Raw genomic sequence first — 16,040 nt, forward strand, 5'->3', positions numbered from 1 at the left:
CACCGGTTGTGTTCAAATAATCATTGCTTGAAAGGATTATAACACCATGACTCCAATGCTATTTGTTTAGCGAACTGTTTTGCATTGTTTCCTACAGTTAAGTTAGCTGGCAAGAGTTTTCTTTTCGTTTTACAGTTAAAGTAAAAAGGAAGTGGCATTAAAAGACTTTCGACTATCTGTCAAAAGACAAAAGTTGGCACACCTAAATCTGAAAGCTACACTAGATAAATCCAAATCCAATGTAATTGTTCTGTCAGTTTTCATACTGTCACCTTTGTAAACCTTGCTCTGTCTGACTGCATTTCCAATAAAGATCAATTGCAGTACAAATTGAAACTGGGGAAGTGTATCAACCACAAAGTCCAGCAGGCTCCCCACCGATTCAGGAATAGATTTTTGTGGCTGATGCTACATAGACATAAGGTTATCACAGGAAGTGCAGTGTAGACAATTAGCATAGAAACTGCAATATTCAGCCCTGCCAGCCAGATTAAAATGTATTTTTGTCTTATATAGTTAATGACTAATAAAATTGATCTTTGACCTTTTAATTAGCTTTTAAATTTCTCACTTTGGGTGGGGATAATACAATGAAATACAACCTTGTCACAGCCGCAAAAGGCATGACTTAACAAATGTGTCTTCTGTTCATGATAGAATTTTGTTGCTTTTAAAAGATGCTTGAATCCTTGAAAAGGGATTCCTGCTTAGCGCCTCATGGAACTTATTCCGTGAGCCCTAAGCCAGACCAAAGGGCACGGGACAGCAAGTTTTAAATACAACAGATTATTCCAAAGCACATAAATGGTGTCAGGGTTAAGTGAAAGGATGTAAAGATCCACAAGGGAGCACATTTTCCATTTGTGGGGGGTGCACCTGGGTGTTCTGTGTTGACACAGTGCAATGTGAGGCACGTGAGAAGCTGTGATGCAAAACCTAGCGCTGACCCATATAACACTGGATATAGATTACAAGTCTGAAGACCTCGGGATCAGGTTTACATACTGTTGGGGCCACTGAGGATGTTTGCACATTATTGTGCATATGTAGACAAGTCAACAAAGACACTTCCTGAAGGCAGCCCCTGACCTGCTCCAATGCCACCGTTCATTTTCAAGAAGAAAGGAGAAAAACCCAGGAAAAAAAGAGCAACTTAAGTTATTTTACAAGCAACAGTCTCCACAATGCTGTTCCCAGCATCTTAAGTTATGGCAAAGCACAGTTTATTGATATGGCTTGGTAAAGAATGAAAATATTACACAGGAGGAGACTGATGATGATAAACCCCAAAAACAGCAATGCCCAGAGCTTACGGCACAAAAACAGGGTCAGAAAAAAAATCTGCAGAACACATACCCCCAGCAGGCTGTGCAAGCAAAACAAATGACTTTGTATTCCCGCAGAAAAACATCCATATCCCAACAGCATTAAGCAGATGGATCTCACTGAACAAGAGAGAATGTGCGAGAGTGATGCATTTGGGTGCAGTGCGGCCGCAGTGCAGTGCAGTAAGTGAAGAAAGAGGCACATGCGCTTCAACGTGCGCGCCAGAGTCAATGACAAATCCCGTACTCATAACACAGGATTACTACAATACTGGCAGTTAGAAATCATGACATAATATACCTGCTGTTCACATCTATTCACATTGCATTGCGAGTTTAGAAAGAAACACATATAGAACAGCAGGTTCTCTATGTGCAGGACATCCAGGAAAACTACTCAAATTTTAACTTCAATCATCCTAGTTTGATTTCACTTTAATGTGTCTGACACCCAAACAAGATTAAATTTATTCACACCTGAAACTTACCTTCAAAGTGACTTTGCTAACACAAAAGCTTGCTCACCTCTAGACCAAAACAAAACAAACACTAAGCGATAAATGGTAAAGGAGGATTTAAACAGCTAGTAAAGGACAATTGGTCCAATTTTGTGTACTTTTATCCCAGCTAAAAGTCAAGGTAATTAGCATACTTACTGGCCCAAACGGCAACCACAGCAGCTCGCGAGTGAATTTGCTACACTAGACTGGTTTTAAAGCAGAAACATTTGCCTTTGTATTCAAAAGAAACAACACAATAAAGGAAAAGTCAACATTTAGAAAAGTTACATGAACCAGTAGGACCTGCTTTTCACATTTCTAGTTTTATCACTGCACTGCTAAGAGGCAAATTAGTCATCTGCAGTGACATGCTTGGCTTCTTTTTCATTTAAAAATAAAGCCAAAAAAAGTAACAAAACAAAACAAGCACGTAATAAGGAATTTAGACTAGAAATAACTAACTAGCTTTGACTGATTTTTGAATTTGCGATAGCAAACATGCTAGTTTGGCCTGGTCCAAATGCCAAACACGTCTCGTGTCCATTTCCTACACTTAGGCTGCTTTTAAAGCTGAAATATGTGTCTTTGTATTAAAAAGAAAGGCCACGATAAAAGGAGAAAAAGTTACATGCACTATTAAAGACCTTCCTGATTGCTAGTTTTACCACTGCATTGCTAACAGGCAACCTACTGTAATTCCCCACATAAAGAACACACCTGTTTGGCAACATATAAAGAACACACTTTGGCAACAAGGTAAAAACTATAGCAAAACAACAAAACTCCCATCTTCCTAAACTGTTCATATTTTATTTTAAACTGTTATTTCCTGTGTGTAAGCAAGGATGGACTCGGACGTTGGTTCAGTCAGCTCGTTTCTTTTATTGAAAATAATGCCATAACAACCTCTGCTAACACGAGCTGCTGTTAGCTCCAACATACACTGGCAGCTAACAGGCAACTATCGTCCGCCCTCTCGCTCGAACTGTTACACTAAATATTGTATGAATAACTAATCTACTTCTGTGTGTCAAAACTCAGCTTTATGTCATCATTTATTGAATGGTGTCAAATAAATAAGAAGAAAAAAAAAGAATCTTTAAGTTACCGGTGACTTGTGTTTTAACTAAAAACAAACAAACAAACAAAGGGATTACCTTGTATAGGATTAAAAGTTCCGAAAATTTGACAGACCTCTGATATATCATGGCTAACATGTTGGCATACCTAACCGGCAAACCCCATGGCAGCAACCAATTTCATAAGCTGAAATATTTATTTTCCTCAAAACTAAAACAATTTTACTGGCTTTTGAAGATGATTGAAGCTTGTGATACAACATTAGATTATTTCAGCAAATGACACTCCACACTACAGGTGGGGGTTACAGTATGTGTCAACTGCTAACAACTGAACACTAATTGGAAGATAAAGCTATTATTAGCATTTGTCTTTAATAAGTGTTACTGTATGCCAGTACCAAAATTGTCATCAATTTTAGTCATTCCCATTTGAGTTATTTGTTACAGTTGAAAGTAACAAATGACGGTGGTTAAATTCCTGTTCTAACTATACATAATTTATAAGGCCTTTGAAGCAGGTGGCGGCCGGGGGAAGCGCTAGCAGCAGGGGAATCGGAAACCAGAATTAATCTTTTACAGAAGTCTCTCATGGGCTAGCCAGATTTGCACTGGGCTCAAGATAGCAGCTGCTAACTAATTAATGACAAGCATATAGAGACTCTGACAGAATCTAAAAAACAAACTACCAAAATAATCAAACTCTAAAAAACAAACTACCAAAATATTCAACATACGCTTGTTGACCAGATGCTCACATGTAGTTTCACACAAAATAAAACTTTAAAATGGCAAAACAATTTAAAATTGTATAAAATAAAGCATCATAGTGTCACATAAAACAATGTGCATTAAAAAAAAAAAAAAAAAAAAAAACAGCTTTTAACACATAAGGAGCATAGACAGTCATGTGTTTCAGGTGTGTAAAGATATTTCACAGCTAAGAGACTAGCTGGCTAGCATGACACTGGCCCAAAAGGCAGCTAGCAAGTTTGCTGAATCTGGGTGCTTTTAAAAACAACAAACAATTGCCAAATGTAATTAAAAAAAAAAAAAAAAAGACTATGAAAGAAAAAGGCTTACAAGTATGTTTGAATAAATAATTATTTTCTTATTTTATTACAGAACATGGCCTATTATTCTGTCTGGCTAAAATAAAAACTATAGCTACAGCTACAGCTAGCAAAACAAACAAGCAAATGTGCTATTCTCTTAAAAAAATAAAATAATTAATAATAATAATAAACAGCACATCTGAGATAACGATACTGTACACGCTTCTATTTTGTGTGTTTATTCACTTTGTGATATGAAATTTGACCAGAGGTGCTTTTTGGAGCATATTTTTCAAAGTGTGTGACGTTAACTTAGCCATCTTGGCCTAGATCTACAGTAGAGTCACATTTTACCAGCCAAGTAATGAGTTTCTGGCTAAAACATTTTTTTTTAAACAACAAAAACCAGTTTTTAGTCAAGCCCGCAGCTCTTCACCGTTGTGTGCGCACATGCAGGATACAGATAAGGATTTGCAGAGCAGCAAGTGACTGTTAGGTTTACTAAGGACAAGATAGAACAGTCAAGGAGGACCATATGGATCAAATAATGAAGTGAAATAATGAGTGAAGGCATTCACTCAGTGCTGATGTTTTGATTAGCAAAGGCGCTCAAAAGGACTTGGTGGTTTGGTAGTCCGATGTGAGAGAGAAAGGTAGACAAGATAAGATTTAACTTCACGCCCTTTGGTCTGTTTAATTCATTTGCGAGTCTTTTTTTTTTTGACTATCCGTTTGAACAAAATAAATTAACTACAACAAAATTTTATGTTTTTGTGGACATTTATTTTTCATTAAAAAAGGGATATGGCTATTTAAGAGAGTTTTATCTGCTATGCAGCTACTTTAGTCACATATCTCAAAAGGTTAAAAGCAAAAAAAAAAAAAAAAACTGTGAAGAGGGGACAGTTATCATAGATTTGTAAATAACTGACACCAATTGAAATGTATGGGAGGAATGACTAATCTAAACAATTACCAAAAATACAGAGACAATCGAAACATTCATACTTTTTTCCCATGAACCTTGGAAGAAACCAAGAAAAAAAAAATATATACAAATTTAATTTAAAAACAAAAAGGTGAATATGCGAATCAATGGGGTCAAACTGCAAGCATTTATTAACTACATTTAAATTGAGTATCAAATAAAGCAACAAACATTCATCAAATATTTTCATAACTTCTGATGGAACGTCGACTTACAGTACAATTAGTTGAATAGTATTTTGTCGGTATGGTGTGAGGGGGGTCTGTACCGCGTTTAATGGCACTAAATACCCTTGGAGGGGGGTGCCAGGAACCTTGCCCCACAAAGTAACTACAAATGTTGACTGCTGCACGGCATACAGTAAGACATTCCCCCTTTTCGCATGTTACAAAGACAGCAGCTGATTCAAACGTCCATGACAACCTTTATCTGAAGAGAGATTATCACTGGCTGGCATGAGCTCAAAGGTAGGGAGAGTTTTGCTACCAACGCTGCCCCGCTTCTGTTCCTGGTGTAGCGAGTGGATTTGATTCTCAAATCTAAATGATAATGCTGATGTTAGCTACCGGAAAACGTGATAGAAATAAAGGTGGATAGTCAGCAGTTCCACACATTGCTATTCATCCTTCATATAGCCACTGGAGACAGAAATAGAATTCAGTCCAAATACAGGTGACTGGGAGATCAGGTTTTCACAGCTTTTTTTTGACCACTTTTGTCTAAAAGGCGCTGCGATAATCAACGGAAATGGAAAGTTTTTAAGCATCGCTTTAACCGACTGATTACTTTGGGCCGTGGCTCAGGCATCTGTCATCGTCACGTGTTGTTGTGTACTTGAGCGAGGAACTTCACCCACATTGCCTCCGGTGGCTGGTCGGAGGGGCCGTAGGCGCAATTTGGCAGACTCGCCTCTGTCAGTCTGCTCCAAGGCAGCTGTGGCTACAAAATGTAGTTTACCACCACTGGTGTGTGAGTGCATCAGAAATGAGTTGTCAGTGTGAGCGCTTTGAGTACTTGAGGATAGTAAGTAGAAAAGCGCAATAAAAGTGCAATGTACATTTACCATACTCTGTTTAAAGCATCCTGCTAAACAATGAGTCTAATTGCCTCATTCAAATTTGCAAAACAAACATAGCAGTTTAACAAAAAAAATTAGTTTGAACCAAATTTCAAGCTCACAGAACTGGCTCAGTGCTCAGTTTCTCAAATAGTCGAAAAAATAATATTGTTGCATCCGTGAAGAGACAGTAGAGTTAAATAAAAAAAAAGTCCGAAAAAGAATGCCACTTAAAAGCACTTGAAGCCAAACAAAAGTGTGCAAACACAGTTCAAGCTAACATTTACCAGATATGCAGTTGGACAAACTCTGTCACGGAATGTGACCAGTTCTGTATAACAAGCTCACAACAAAATGAGATTTGCCGACAATAAGTGTTTGCGTGGTTTTAAACTGGTTCCAATAGGAATGCCAACAGATGTCTAAATAGAGGATTTTGCACCTTGCAGGGTTCAAGCCAGCCAACAGCCTGGACTTTTGGAATATGCATTACGCAGCAAAAATGCTCACATCATGAGGATATTTTAATTGTTTTATTCGTTTGTGAATGATGTGCACAAAACAATTTGAAGCATAAAATGTTGGTGCTGGTCCAAAAAAAGGTACGGAAGTTTGATCATTCATTGATGTCAGTCAAAGGTTTAGTGTGCATAGAACTGTTTTATTTGAATCGATAAGATAAGCATTTTTTTTCCATTTTCTTTGAGAAGTCTTTCTCTTTCTTTGGGAAATTGATTATTAATAGCATATAGGCCTACAAATATTTGAGTCTCCTCACTACCATGTATCGTATTTCTCATTTCGCCTCATTTTCATCACCCATATAAAGGGGGTCGACTTATAACCGCATAACTCAAAACAGACAATTCTTTCCCACATCTGTGTTTGAATAACATTAATTTGAAAGTGAATTAAGTAATATCATGTCATTTACAAGGGTTAAAATGATTACATATACCTCTAATTCGATATAGCATGCATCCGTTTGAGAGCGTGTGCACAGAATGTTGTAAAAATGCACATTCGTCAAGCGCTGCCTTATTGCCTCTTTGTTGTCAACAAGGATGCGTAGATAATTTTTACGACGGACATTGACGCATTATGAAATGGAAAAGACGTCTTTAATGTCTCCTTCAGCCCTTGGATGTCGGCAAGTGCAGGGAGAAACAGCGAAGGGCAGCGTTCCACGCTCTGATCTCAAAACAATTGTCACTTGGGTAAAGAACATCCCAAGTAAGATGATCAGCAAATCATCTCCAAAGACCTCCATTTCAAACAAATTGCACAGGTTTGAAAATGACTACCCGTAGAAAAGTGATGAGAACGTTTGCGCAAATGACGAGCAAGAAGGAGAGGACGTCCGGGAGTTAAATGGGAGGAGCTAATTGGTGTGTCAGATAGTGATGATGACTTTCAGGGCTAGTCGACAAATTAATGTTCAGTTGTGCCAAAAAAAAAAAAAAAAAAAAAAACGCATTGAAACTTGAAACCATTTTAATGTTCCAACATTAGTTTCAGCACGCACACATTGCCTCTCACTTGCCTTGTTTCCGCCCCACCCCCTGCTGCCCATAACTGCAACAGTATGTTATTCGATGTAATACAACGAAGAAATGATTCTAAAAGTACTGTAATTTTGTCAATTTAATAACACACACCATGTGTTAAAATTGGACAGCCATGATCTACGTAACCACTTTAAGTCAGGGGTAGACTTAAAATCACATTTTTGTCAAATTCACCCAAATTGGAAGTAAAAAAAAAAAGGGGGGGGGGGGGGGGGTTGACCTATAGATAGGTCGACTTGTACTCTGACAAAACCGGTAACCTTTTTCTAACTGTCAATTTCTGAACATAGATCTAAAAGAATCATTCCAATTTCTGGCAGACTCTTATGTAAAAAATTCTGGCAGATACACTTAGCCCCAGTGCAGTTTCTCTGCACATGACTTGAAAGCGTAGCCGTTTTCTGGTCTGGCCTCCAGATGACATTCATGCTAAAGTCAAAAAGCAAGCAGAGCTGCAGTGTTACTGTAGCATATGCTAGCATTAGCTACGTTAGCTCTGCGGTAATTGTGTTTACGATGCTGTACTTCAGACGTGGGAGAACGGAAGATACTTTTTGTTTGTTATGTGAGAAATGCTTTACTTCCTTAAACTGGTAAATGAGGCGTTGTCTTACACCACGCTATAAAGCAAAGAAGGAAAAAAACATTTGGCAAACCAAAAATATGTTCTGTTTTATAGTAGTCTCACATGGACATGAATGCCCTTGTAAAAAACAGATATGAGGAATGAGTTTTTGGTTTCTGTGTTGCTGTCATGCCCACACAATTATACGAGCTCCAACAGATTGTATACATTGCCATGTCTTTCTGGTTTGGACAGAATGTTTCAAAACTGCTCCAAAGCAACGCCCCAAACAGTCTTCTTATTTGTAATTAAAACCAGCATCAACTGCTCAAGCGTTTTTTTTCTTTCTTTCCTTTTTTGTTAGCTTTCCTTAGTTTGTTTTCTTTTGACATACGGGGTTGATGATGAGTCAGGCAACAAGGTCAATGACATTACTAAGAAAGCACGATGCTCAGTGAGCTTTTAAAGGATAAACTCCATTAGTGTACGTCATCAGCTAGCCCCCTCCCGACACACACACACACACACACACGCACACACACACACACACACACACACACACACACACAGTACACCTGACACCAGCCCCACATCTTCTTCCATCTCACTCAACATTTGCTTACCCAATATACTTGTTGAATAGTTGTTTTTCAATAGATTAATTTTCTTTCATAAACTCTCTAAATTGATGCATTTCACTTAATGTTAGGCATAAACAACAACAAACAACTATGACGAGACTTTTGCTCATGTAAATGATCAATGAGCCAGATTAATAACTGTGATTTAAAAACATTTCCAGCAGGTTTTGGCATTTTATTTATCTTTTTTTGTGTGACGCCACCACAGAACCACTTCAAGAGCTGTGAGGTCATTGGGATTTTTCTGATTCATTGGAAAGACAAATAAAATGTTCTAATTGGTTTAAAAAAAAAAAAAAAAACGAAATATTGGCGAGTACAAATATTTGAACAGTTGTTTACTTATTACACTTGTATGGCAGTAAAAATCCCGCATAGTATTTCACCTGTGCAATTAGCGTAACAATTCATTTTTGTTGTAATAATTTTGGAATTTTACCTACATTGTTACCAATCAGCCTTATAGTAAAAAATAAACAACACGCTCTAGCATCCACATGCAAGTTACAAAGGACTCCAGAAATCTTGTTCTTATAAACTGACCTTTACCCGGATCACATCAGTATTTGCCTGCTGAGTCCACACAAACTTGTTACAAAAAAAAAAAGACACAAGGACCAGTTTAATCCTCAGCAGCTCAAGCCTTTTGACTCCAGCAGGATTCACGCGACTTCTTTTATAGCCGCCACTGTGTGCGCGCTTGTGCGTGTGAGAGGGAGCGAGTGAAATGTGAAGGAGATAGGAAGACTATAGATGGTGTTGATGTAAGTGATACGAGCCAAACACACACACCCACAAACACACCCACTTGGATCAAATGAAGAAAAACACACCTTTTCACAATCAGGCTTGTGCACAAAAACTTTCCATCAATAACAAATGGGTTATCGTCACACTAGATCAGCTGCAGCGTGTGTGTCTGTCTGTGTGTGTGTTTTATTTCAGTCTAGTCTCCAGACGACCATTAAATCCAGTGGGACCTCCTTTCTCGAACACCAAAAAGGTTGTAAAATTGAAGAGCTGGCCTTAAATGTTGACCTCCTTTTAAACCAGCAGGGACTGCTAGTCCCCTCCAAAAGTATTAGAACAGCAAGGTCAATTCCTTTGCTTTTGTACTGAAAAATTAAAAGATGAATATCTACCTGCAAGCAAGTCATACCAGTCGTCCATGACGTAAGTTTTTAATCTATATTTTTTCAATCATTCAAGCAATCCAACTGAGTCCTAGTGTGCTTATTTGAGGACATCCAGTCCTTTCCAATGATGAAAAAGCTGGGAACGGAGGGGATCTATTTGTGCAGTCACGTGGTGCGTCATTCTCTCTGAGATGTATGTGCTGCAGGGAAAATAAAAATTTCATCATGAAGGCTCATTATATCCGCCTTCTAGATTTTTATGGTAGGCTAATATAGACACGTATGGCATGTGTTGCCTTCATTAAAAGGCTTTCATAAGGCTTTCAAATTTTTGGTGTCTCCAGATAGATTTTTTTTTTTTTTTTGGTTCAATACGGCTTTTCGACATTTTGGCTTGCAAACTTCTGTTTTAGAATAGTTAAACATTTAATATGGCTTGTTTTTGTCTGTGTGAAAACTGCATTTGTTGCAAAGCAAACGTGAAGACCAGTGTACTGCCTATGGGAAACAAGCAAACCATTTTGCAGGTGAGCGACGAGGGAAAATGGATCTATTGCACAAATATTGAGCATAGCCCATACAACAAGATGCATCTAACAATGATGTAACTCATGACCATAGCAGTAGCATGAAGTTTCAAGTCTACAAAATCATTCTGCTTGGCAGTTTACAGAAAAAAAATGCAGTCACGCCTAAGTCAATCACCAGACTATTACCTCTTGAAACCAACCTGTCATGAATGTACACCCAAAACAAAGGAATCAACCTATCTGTTCTAATACTTTTGAAGGGGACTGGATTTAGAGTGGTGTTACTTTTGTCCAGTGTAGCATTTCAGTGTCACGAGAGCCAGAGAAAACCCACCAGTAGTCATGCGGATGACTGAGCAGAAGTGCCGGTGACCGCTTGAATTTCGGTATCTTTACATTTCCCGTTTTTCCACACTCAAAACGGTTTCAGCGAGAACCGGTATTGACTTGAATTTTTTCAACAAGGTCTCGGAGCGCAGCGAGTTCTAATCGCACCCCCTCATGAGAACCACATTCCTGGTATGCTAAGGCGTGATTAGTTTCGATTCTACAGCAAAAACTGCAGAAAATCTGGAATGCTTTCAAGTAAGGACAACAACAAGCATAACAATCAAATTGATGTGTCTCAACACCATTTCAGATATGTTACAGTATAACTTGGCGTGAGGTTAATACATTATGATTTTATTTATCATAATAACAATAATAATACTTAATAAATAGAAGATGTACATGATGTTCTTTGTTTTGGCATCTTGTTTTGTTTTTTGATAGGGATGGTCTTGATCAATGTCAGAACTTTGGTATTGTGACAACACTTGTAAGATTACTAAAAGACTTAAGTTTTACAAATATTAAACATCATTTAAAAAATATAACTCATTCAATCCCAAAGACAGATTTTTACGTTTCTGTGTCCAGATCTTCAGTCTTGGTACTTTTTGCCATTAGAAATAAAGAATAAATAAAAGACTTCTCTGTTTTCTGAATATTTAAACTTTTATTGAAAAATCCTCATTGAGAAAAGTCCCCCCCCCCCAAAAAAAAATATACTTATTGCTTACTAAACATTTCCAGTTTATTTTTTTTTTTAATATTCTCAAGATTTTGGAATTAGATCATTATTATATGACTCTCGTTACACAATATAACTTTTATTCCTCAGAAAGGTATACCAATTATTTCAATACTACAATAATTATCTTACTTGTATTTAACATATGACTTTTTCTTTTACCATATTTAATCTCAATTGTTAATCCGTACAATATGGGAGGTCGCCCATTGTCGCAGGACTCAGGATTTGAGATTCCGCTTTTCCTGTCATCCGCTCATTTTTCCAGAAAGGAAGACAAGCTTGTCAACAATCTGTTTACAAGTGCGCCTCGTGCTACGTTTGCGTTGCGTTTGTGCTCACGAGTGCGTGCGCTCATGTGACAAGTCTTGCCAGGATGCATCAGGGTGCTTGCTTGTCACTACGTCTGCGTGCTGACTCAGCAGCAGTTGACAGTCAGCAAATATTTCATCAAGAGGAAGCGGATTGCTCCCACTTCAGCTTGAAGCCATCTGCGAGCGAAAACCGCAAAAGCGCACAAAAGGCGGAATCCGAATAAGACTATTGCACAAGTGCAGATGCTGTCGAATGCATTAGGACCCTCGCTGGAAAACAAACGGCTCGTATTTTGAAATATCTTTGAACGGAGCCATTCAGTATTGTTCGGCTCCACATATTTGTGGTTTGTGCAGCACTAGAAAGAACCATTGCAAAGAACCATTGCAAGCCTCTTTCTTTTTAAATTCATATTATTAGTCTGCTGACCAATGTCATGAATAGAAAGCAGTGTGCATTTGCATTTCTACATTGAGACTATAGTTGCCCAGCCTGTTATGACTCTACCCTATAGTTGACTTTTTTTTTAAAAAATAAAATCAATCTTAATGGTAAAACATGCAGTGGCAAACAAATTTAGCATTAATAATAGTTTTAATTGTTTAGAGTGTATTGAGGATAAGTGGCTAATAGAAATGGATGGATGAAATAAGCATAAATTAACTTTTTTTTTTTTTTTTTACATTGCAGGTCTAACTGACCGGTTTTATTCCTTTTATTTTTATTCATAGCTAACTTGCAAGTAACATTTCTGCTCTGTAAATATCATAACAGAAGGTTTAAAACAAGTAAAAACGACCTTAAAAAATGTTAAATGGAAGAGTTGGCAGATTTGATGCCATGTTCATAGTTCATTTAAACTCTGTTGCAAACCAAAACAGCAGCGGTGTGTGTCAAAGCACGGTCAGTATTGCAGAAGAATTCAAATGTGCACATTTTGCAAACCGTGAAAACAAAACAAAAAAAACACACATTTCACTAGCTTCCATTGCAAGTGCTGATAACTTGAAATATGGTCAGAATGCTTTATATCGGTATTCACCTATTGCTATTTAATCGTATTTACTTCTTTCTTTTAAGTACTGAAAACGCGATAGCTCAAGTTGACCTCTGAACAACTCTGGAGCACGAAAGAAATATAACACATATTTAGCATCTTTTCCAATGGGTCTGCTTCTTGAGTATACAATAATTTAGAGTCAACATTTGGTTTGCTGGTTCATCATTAATCATCCAGTTTGTAAGATTCATTACAGCCATGTAAACTGTCGCTAACCCAAACATCAGCACCAGTGAGAAGTAATTCTATTTGTTTAAAACAACGGTTTCATTTGACATCAGTTGAAATACTCAATGAAATGCATCATCGCATTTGCAGTTGCTGCAGCTCCATTTGACAGAAAAACAAGACAATAAATAATGACTCACCAAAAAGGGTCGGAAAGCTTCATAAATGTATTTTCATGCAATCTGTGGTCCTGCACCTGCACGCAAACGCACACAAAAGGAAGTAAGACAACAAACAGATAACACAAGACTGCCAAGCTTGTGCAGTGCAGTCACTGTAATGCAGCAGTTGGCACGCCAAACACTTCGCCACTTGCCAACACGCAAACATTGATTCTCTCCAGTCAATTGTCTGCATTCAAATGACACAAGCACTCGCACTAAAATCGGACAGCAAAAATGTATTCAAGCACTTGTCAACGAATTCCGTCGTAGGTGACAGAAAGAAACAACTGAGAGACGCTATATGGTTAAGTTGCTAATGAAGATAAGGTGAATGAGGCTAATTATAACGCTAATCCTCTTGAGTTGAGTAGCAGTGACATTCATTTCAAAACGGGAGACGGCAAACATGTTTTTGTACAGTTGTGTCCCTCCGCCTTCCTCCACCCACTGCACCAGCAACCTGAGATGCTGCAGCCGCCGGCAGGAACGTCAAGAGCCACAAAATGCTTGCGAACAAAACCCTCCCTCTCGTCCACGGTCGTCCGCCTCCCCGCGGCTCGCTGGCTCCGTCGAGCCGCACGCCGGGCTCACCTCGCCGGGTCGTGTCAAGCCGCCGCCTCCGTGGTGGTGGTGTGCTCCTTGCGTCGGCCAGGCTCTTTTGCTCCGCTCCTACCGTCGCGAAGTGTCCAACCGGCAGCGACTCTAAACTGCAACGCAAGGGTTTCAAATGCTCCTTTAAAGTAATGTCGGAAGAAGCATACGTCTCTGGCTTCCGTCGACGTCACGGACGATTTGCGTAAAATGGGGCGGGGCCTATGGCCAGCTGGTGGAAGAAAACAAACAAGCTCCAGACCCTTCAAGCAAGTTTTGAACCTTGGTGTTGTCGCGAACATCCTATTATCCTATTATCCCGACACTAAACCAACTTTAGTGACGCTCGAGGATAATAGTATAATAATTATACTAATAATACAAATGTGCAGAAAAACATTGGAGAAGATATTCCTTGTATTGGAGAAGATATTTCTTGATAGGCGTGTCCAGACCAATTTTGAGGGTGCTAAAGCACGCCTACAAAGACTCCAAGCACCCTCAAAATTGTTTGAATTCATTTTTTACTGCGTCATGGCGACTTTGTTGCTTCAAATTCAAAATAAGTAGTAATTCAATTCAAAGTAATTGACTCAAATGACTCGTGCCTTGAAGGGATAGTGTGTAAGATTTAGACTGTTTTTCATTATGGACAGCAGGAGGTGCTGCATTTACCATTGTCCGTAGCTATGACAAATATGGCTGCCTCTGGTGAAGTGCCACCCCCCATGTAATATAATTTAATGATAACTTGACCGATGATTATATTTAAAACATTCATTTGCAAGTTTTTCAAATTTACAATTCCATTTATTCCTTTTTAATGAAAAAAGGTCTAGATCTTACACACTGTCCCTTTAAGACAATCAAGTAATTAATGAATTGAATACCAGAATAATCAGTTTCTTTGGTTCATCAATTCTGATTACTGTACTTTAATACAGAAAATAGTGACTCCTGCCCTCCAAGGGAACAGATAGGCTTTGCGTTTGCTGTGCAAAATGTAATTGCACACGCACGGCAGGTGGTGCAGTGGCACATTCATTGTCAAAGTCTTTGCAGACAACACTATATTTTCTTAATCACATTCGTGATCTTGAGTTAGAAGAAAAATCAGCTCAATGTTTCATACATTTTTCTTTAGGTGTAAATGTTTAAAAAATTCATGCTGCTGTATTAATGTTCCAGATTAATTTACATTTCTTTTTATTGATTAAAATTTTTTGTCAGCATCACAGTTTAGTTGGTCAAAAATACTTTTATATATTCAGAATTTTTATTTATTTCAAGTATGTTTTTTTTTTCTTCATTTCAAACTACCCTGTAACCTGTATACACCCTATAAAAAGTAAACATTTGATTTATATTGCTTTTTTTCTTTTATTATTGTAAAAAAAACTGTAAAGGTATACTTATAAAATTTTTAGAGCTAATGATATCATTTATAGTTGGGGGGTGGGGGGGTCCTTGCCGTGGCTTTGCAAAAAATATTTGATTTGCGCTGCTTTAATATATCATGTAATTGCATACAGCACTGTATTTTATTACCAAAATTAATTCATTACTTGGGTACTTATTTAGTATATAACTGATTACGTTGGATACTGAAGTAGTCAATTATTTTCGTACTTTTAGTAGCAAATACCTTAACCGCATTGATTACTTTAGGACTTAATTCATTTACCACCAGCCATATTTAGACACTTATTTAGCCAAACACTTGAAAACACAAAAAATGGAAAATCATATGAATATCATGTATCAAATTTCTTTCAGGTGTTTGACTAAATTTTACAGTATGAATGACGTACTGCAAGTATTATTATTATAGTATTTTTTTTAATTATTCACTCCTTCAATTGCAGAGGTAAGAGTACTGACGTATCTATGCTTTGTTTTCTTTTTCATTTAAAATATATTAATACATAAATACATCCGGACTCTTACCTTTGGATTTGGAATCGAATGAGTGAATAAAAACTAATATTTTTAGGGAAAAACTAATTATTTTACATGTAGGACAGTACATGTAAAAGTGTTAATTTGACATTAAATCACCAATATAATAGTGCCAGGTTTAGCTTTTTAAAGTAAATATGCCTATTTTAAATTTAAAGCAGATTTACTGTAAAAGAAAGTTATAGTGTGGTAACAAAAAAATGT

At 37.6% G+C, this 16,040-nt stretch overlaps 1 protein-coding gene across 4 annotated transcripts in view; it reads right to left on the reverse strand.

Annotated features, from left to right (window-relative positions):
• Positions 1 to 14,013, reverse strand: part of LOC148406587 (polyamine-transporter SLC45A4-like) — a 43,932-nt gene extending 29,919 nt beyond the window's left edge. The window contains exons 1-2 of one of the 4 annotated variants that reach the window (XM_088404339.1): positions 13,878 to 14,013; positions 13,263 to 13,318 (exon numbers count right to left, since the gene is read on the reverse strand). The gene's annotated coding sequence lies outside the window, so the exon portion shown is untranslated. Of the gene's footprint in view, positions 1 to 1,981; positions 2,125 to 9,321; positions 10,012 to 13,262; positions 13,319 to 13,877 lie in introns of those variants that run through there. The other 3 variants (XM_088404341.1, XM_088404340.1, XM_088404342.1) reach the window with 3 other exon arrangements.
• Positions 14,014 to 16,040: the final 2,027 nt, after the last annotated feature.

This window comes from Hippichthys cyanospilos, chromosome 21, assembly GCF_059441005.1.
Source record: "Hippichthys cyanospilos isolate Australia breed blue-spotted pipefish chromosome 21, RoL_Hcya_1.0, whole genome shotgun sequence".
Lineage (NCBI taxonomy): Eukaryota > Metazoa > Chordata > Actinopteri > Syngnathiformes > Syngnathidae > Hippichthys > Hippichthys cyanospilos.